Raw genomic sequence first — 5,941 nt, 5'->3', positions numbered from 1 at the left:
AGCATTCAATCTAACAGGACACATCTGGGCAACAAGAAACACCTGTCAATCACATGTTCCAGTACTTTTGCTTATCTAAAAATTGGGTGGTCTGATACAAAAGGTGATATTTTCAAAGTTGTTTAACAAATGTATGTAAAAATACCAGGAAATAAAAGCTGAAATTCAGATCTGACATCTCATGAACATCTTTTGACCTCAAGCACTATTGCCTTCAGTGTATAGTAAAAACAAAGGAATTGACCTTGCTGTTGCAATTATAATGGGGCCAACTCACAATACTGGACAAATTTGAGGACAATATCACCAAAAAAATTACATTGTTTTTTTCTAAGCTATGCCTTGGCAGTTATGTGCAAGTACATTTGGAGACTCCAAAAGGACACATAGAAACTAAATGACATTATGGGTCTTATGAGGTGTAAAATACTGTATGTTGCTTACTAAACTATACAACACAAAAGGTGTTTGCACTTACCCACCCCTGTCACCCTCCCTCTCTGTCCCAAATTGTCTTTTTGCAGCTATCCTCAGTCAGCAACAGGTCGAGAAGATAAATAAGTACAGTAATCGTATTTGGTAAAATAAGTACCAAATACTTGTCAGAGATGGTTGTACTCTGTACACCTATCGTGTTCCAGAGAGCCAATACAAGACAAAGATAATAGCATTTTTATGTACAAGTACTTTTGTAGATTGCTAAACAGACAAAAATGGTATTTGCTCCAGAGAAGTTCTGAGTAAACAATTCCATCAGCGTTTCTCTGAGTTAGCACATTTTTAGAATAAGAAACTCAAATTGCTATAATGCATTTGGTCCCCTGGAAACTTGTGAAAAGAACACTGACATTACCTTATTTCCTGTAGTATGTGGATTTCCAAAATGCAGATCCCCCCGCACTTGTTTTACCACCCACATTATAAAATAAGGAACTGTTGTCACTAAGGCAATGGCATCTTAAAATAGCTTATACATCATGAGTTAATGCTTTCAGATGGTATATCCTGTTTCCAGAGTGATTGAAAATTGCACCCTGAGAAATGAATGAATGCAAAAAAAAACCTCACTGTCCCAGCCCTGTGCTGGTGAGACTTAAGGGGTTAATAACGGCAATGCTGTCTGTAAAGTAGGTCAGGCACAAGGGTTTAATTTAAATCACAGCAAGTGAATGTGTTCAACTGTCCTTGTCCATTGCTATGGAGAGGGATGTGGGCTTTGCTACAATACAGCCCTCACTGTAACTGCTCCATGCATAATATTCCAATATATTAACATTTCAAAGTACATTGTGCACTGTGTACTTGTGCATTTGATAAATTTTGTCCATATGAAGCTGCTGGTCCCCTCCAAATATGCCAGAGGTAATGAATTGCTATAATCAAATCTCATTTCTGCAAAATACCTGTGGGAACAACAAAGAAAAAAGACAGTCCTGTAAGAAGTGGAAAATAACAGGGACAGGGGTACTTAATTATAATCAACTTTGCATTGAATTACAAAATTAAAATTATGTGCCCCTTGATAACCAGACTTCGCAAAATACATGATCTTCTGAGTAAAATTATTTTGCATTTCATCAGAATCAGTTCTAAGGCACTAGGGGGGGGGGGGGGGGTGAAATTCAGATTTATCACAAAGGGGGCTGGGAAGCCTGGGAAAGCTGTGAGAAATCAATTTGGCTGTGGCTGGTAATAACATTAATAACAAAAACATTAAATTACACAAATAGATGGATTCTCCAGGAGTGTGTTCAGTAGCAAAAATGTAATTGTGCCATTTACTCATCGCCAAACAGCTTTTTGAAATATTGAGGTGTGAAATATGGTTAAACATAACTGGTACTAAATAATGGTAATGGCAATACCTAAAACCAGACAACATTCTCAGTTTGTAGCTGCAGATGATTGTATTGTCATCAACCCTATTCCAAAATACAAGCCATTACATAATGAAAAAAAAAATCTTGTTTTTGTTCTCGACCAGACCACACATCGGATCTTATTTTCATCCTGAAAGAAAGCGTAGAGAGGAAGAGAGCGATGAAAGGAGCAATGTGACTTGATACCTACCGATTATGTTTGCCTTGCACTGGCATTGACCTGAGTCCTGGTGACAGGTAATATCTGCCTGTATGTTCCCACCGGTATTGCAGTTACAGGCGCGGCAGCCATCAGGGTGCAAGGGCTGCAGCTTGTAGAATCCATGTTGGCAGTGATTGCACTTTCTGCCAGACACATGTCGCTTGCACTTACACTGTCCTCCAATCTGCAGTGGGAAAGAGAAAAAAATGTGACTGCCCTCCAATTAGTCAACTTGTGCACTGTGCTGTGAGCGCATGTCATTGATGGGCAGTCTGCCCTCTGTCCTGGACCCTTTTTTTTTGTTACTTTATTTGTTGTTGCTTATTTGCTGTATAAGCCTTTGTAAGTTGAGTAGACCCTGCATAATGCGTGTGTTCATTCATTGCTGTGAAGCTCGTCGGCAAATCATTACATTGGCAGCCATAACCAACCCAACAAAAGGGTAGGAAAGGAAACGGAAGTACCAATAGCAGATTCTGGCATTGGTGACATTTGCAATTGCCTAGTGTGGCAAGTGCTGTGTGGTGCAGGCACAGGTGCTCTATGCACATCCACACACACACACATGCACGTGTACAAAGTTCCATATTGCTTGAATCTACACAATGCTCTTGTTGTAGGGGATATGCCTCTACCCTACGTATAGAATTGCAAGGATTGATAATTCAAATGTATCAGTCTTAATTGTGTAGTTATTTGGCGCCCTTTGACTAAAATATTGAGCGTACGGGAGTCAGTTACACAGGGGATATACAGATTTGCACATCGACACATTTTATGTTGTTTTCGCTCTATACTCCGGCAAACAGTTGTAATAAAACACAACAAATCACTATGTTGTAATGTGCAGACTAAGCTACATCCATATTAGGTGACCCCTGTAAGAATTACAGCCCTTTTTATACATAGTCCCCCCCCCCCCCCCCATTTTAATGCAGGTAGTAGGATCTGGGGAAGCAATACCCATCTGTGCAAAAAGCCAAATGTGCCATGGACAAAATAGATTGACAAAATGCCATAACCATACCAGATTCTAAGTGCTCGATCTTGTAAAGTGTTATGGAATAATCATAATATGGAATAAATAAATTAGAAGTTAATATCAAATGGTAAGTTTTCTGCACTGTATGTCAACCTTTGCAAAACTTTTTCATTGTAACACCTCTTCGAACACAGAAAGCCACAATAAGCTGGTACAATAAGCTAAGTTTGCCGGCTGACTGCATGTTCCTATACAGGCTACCAACAGCTACATAATGCAATACAATGTAAAATTACATTAGCCCCCAACCCTCACCTTCCCCTGACCTCAAAAGTAGATAGACAAGCTGACTTAGTTTGCTTTTCCTTACTCTTTGATAGTCTTTTTCTATAAATACATGAAATAATTTAAAGGGTTTTTAAAATACAGATGACAAGTCAACAACAATTTGACAAGGTAACACTGGAAATTAAAAATAATCAATAGAGTACCATGAGTGACATTAAATTAATCGCCACAACTACCAATTGCTGGACAACACACAGATGGAGTGTCATCTGTGTTACTGCACACTACTGCACATAAATCCTTACATCGTCTGCTGCAAGTAACTCAAGGGATCCCACTTGCTAGAGCCCGGAATGATATACACAGAGTACAACATCTTTCAGAAGATTGTACAGGCAACTACAGTGCCTGTCATTTACTTAAGCTGATGTCTGCCGTTTTTGCCTCAGCTGCAAATGCAGCCTACAAGATGATCTCTTGCTCAGCATTTTCAAAGTGCTGGATCCTTTGACACAAAAGTAGTAGGTCCACTGTAGCTGCAGAGACTATTCAAGAGCAGTGCAAACTCCAGCTTCTACAGCCAAATGAGACAAGATGGAATTAACTTTTCCTGGCTGTGGAGATAATGAGGATCATGATGGATTAAGGAGAAGGAGCCATCAGCAGTCTGCAGCACTCTAAAGGTTCCCATGTATGTACCCCTAAGTTTTTTATCTTTTACTGTATGGTAGTATTTAGCATTCCCATTTACCTTGCATGCAATCATTTCCATTAAAATGATTGTCAAATCAAGGGATAGAAAGAATCCACAAAGACATTGGGCATGCTAATTTTTTTTTTAATGTTGGTGTAACCGAGTGCATAAATGTAAGGTTCAACCTAAAGTACGCCCAGTCACACAATATAACAGAGGCCCCCTTTACAGTTTGATAATAAGACCGAGACGTGGTCTAAGTTAAATGCAATTACTTTATTAAATCAATTCTGATGCTGGAAGGCAATAATGAGGTTAAGACAAAAGCTCATATTCGTATAAAAATATATTTATTTTGAATGTCAATTTTACCAGAATAAATAGGAATAAAATAGACTGATGTAAAGCTTAAGGATGGTGGGTGACGACGCTGATGGGATGGGGCATACTCACCTTCAGGGCTCCCAATGTGTAGTTACAACCCAGTGCTCTCTCACAGCAAGCCTTACTACAAACAAGGTGATACTATATGTGATTCAGGTGCCATTAACACTTACACACTAACACGTGAGGAGGGTACCCCTATTGACTAACCCCGCCACCAATCAGCACCGAGCCCACCATACAACAAGAGACAAGTCCTAAAAGTCCAAGTAATAACCTAACTACAGCCTACCTATACCAGTTGCTTCAATACATGAAAATAAAGAAAATAAAGAAAATAAAGAAAATAGAAGAGTACAAGTGCGCCTCTAAGAAGCCACACCAAGACGACTCCAGGCACGGAGGTCTAATATAGGCTACACACCACGCGCACCAGCCGCTGCGCACCTTAGGTCGTCCGGCCAACAACTAGTCTATAGCCGTGCAACACGGGACACTAGCGAACGTACTCAACAGCAGGCGGGTTCCGCCTGCCTGATAAGCGCAACCAAACGAACTTCAAATAAAACAGCGAGGCAAAACAGCAGTGACTATTGCACCTACAAAGTGAAGAAAGTCACTGTTAATCTGGTATTTTGTCATTAAAATCCAATCAGAATATACATACAACAAAACGGTACATTACCAAACAATCCATGGAATTCTAAGTTGCGCGAGTTGTTACTTCCGTGTTTCGGAGAAGACTCCGCAAACAGACGCATCTTAATAAATGAATTAGAAGAAAATAACATTACTGTCGATAAATGTCAAGTAATTACAACTATAAAAATATAGCCCACCTACCGAAATCAGGGTACACAGCTAAATCGCGACGAATTACCCAACAGATAACAGACAGCAAGCTGCAACCAAAGCATTGTGTTAATCTGCGGTGTTCCTAACCCACGCAATATTATCAGGGGGAAAACGGAATAGATGTTCTCTTACCTCTCATGATAAGGCAGGCAGCCATGAGGAGAGGACGAGACAGGAAACAGGAAATCAATCAGAAAGATCACAGGAAGCGAAAGGAAAAACATTTAAAAGGTAGGGAGCCAAGAGATTGGTTCAAAAGATGAGGTCCTGCCGGTGCCACTCCCCCACCCCAATTACTGCACCATTAGGGACAACAGCGAGTCTAACTCGCCTTGTCACATTTGCATCTTGATAATGTTGAGTGACAGGTGTGCTGAATTTGCTTTTCTGAGTATGTGAGGCTCATTTTGGCCAATGTCCTGATGGGATGGATGGTACCTAAAATTACCCTTCTCAAGGCAAAACTCAACTACCTTTGCATCTCGTCCAAGTTTTGTGGGCCTGTGGTGGATGCTCTTCAAAGAGGACTTGGAAAAACTCATTGGACTGTTGCTTGCTGACCCAGAGTTTAATTGCCTCATCAATCCTCCTCCCAAGTTTAGGACATGTTGGGCAAGTGATGAAGGCATCCATGAACTTGATAAGTGTCATTCTGC

At 40.3% G+C, this 5,941-nt stretch overlaps 1 long non-coding RNA gene across 1 annotated transcript; it reads right to left on the bottom strand.

Annotated features, from left to right (window-relative positions):
- Positions 1–1,127: 1,127 nt before the first annotated feature.
- LOC133110527 (uncharacterized) lies at positions 1,128–5,481 on the bottom strand. The gene is made up of 3 exons (XR_009704857.1): positions 5,418–5,481; positions 2,071–2,266; positions 1,128–1,403 (listed from the first exon to the last, which is right to left on the bottom strand). It is a non-coding gene; the product is annotated as an uncharacterized LOC133110527 (long non-coding RNA).
- Positions 5,482–5,941: the final 460 nt, after the last annotated feature.

The sequence above is a fragment of the Conger conger genome, chromosome 1 (genome assembly GCF_963514075.1).
Source record: "Conger conger chromosome 1, fConCon1.1, whole genome shotgun sequence".
NCBI classification, from domain to species: Eukaryota; Metazoa; Chordata; class Actinopteri; order Anguilliformes; family Congridae; genus Conger; species Conger conger.
The sequence above is the reverse complement of the archived record's forward strand: the minus strand, read 5'-3'. Positions and strand labels throughout refer to the sequence as shown.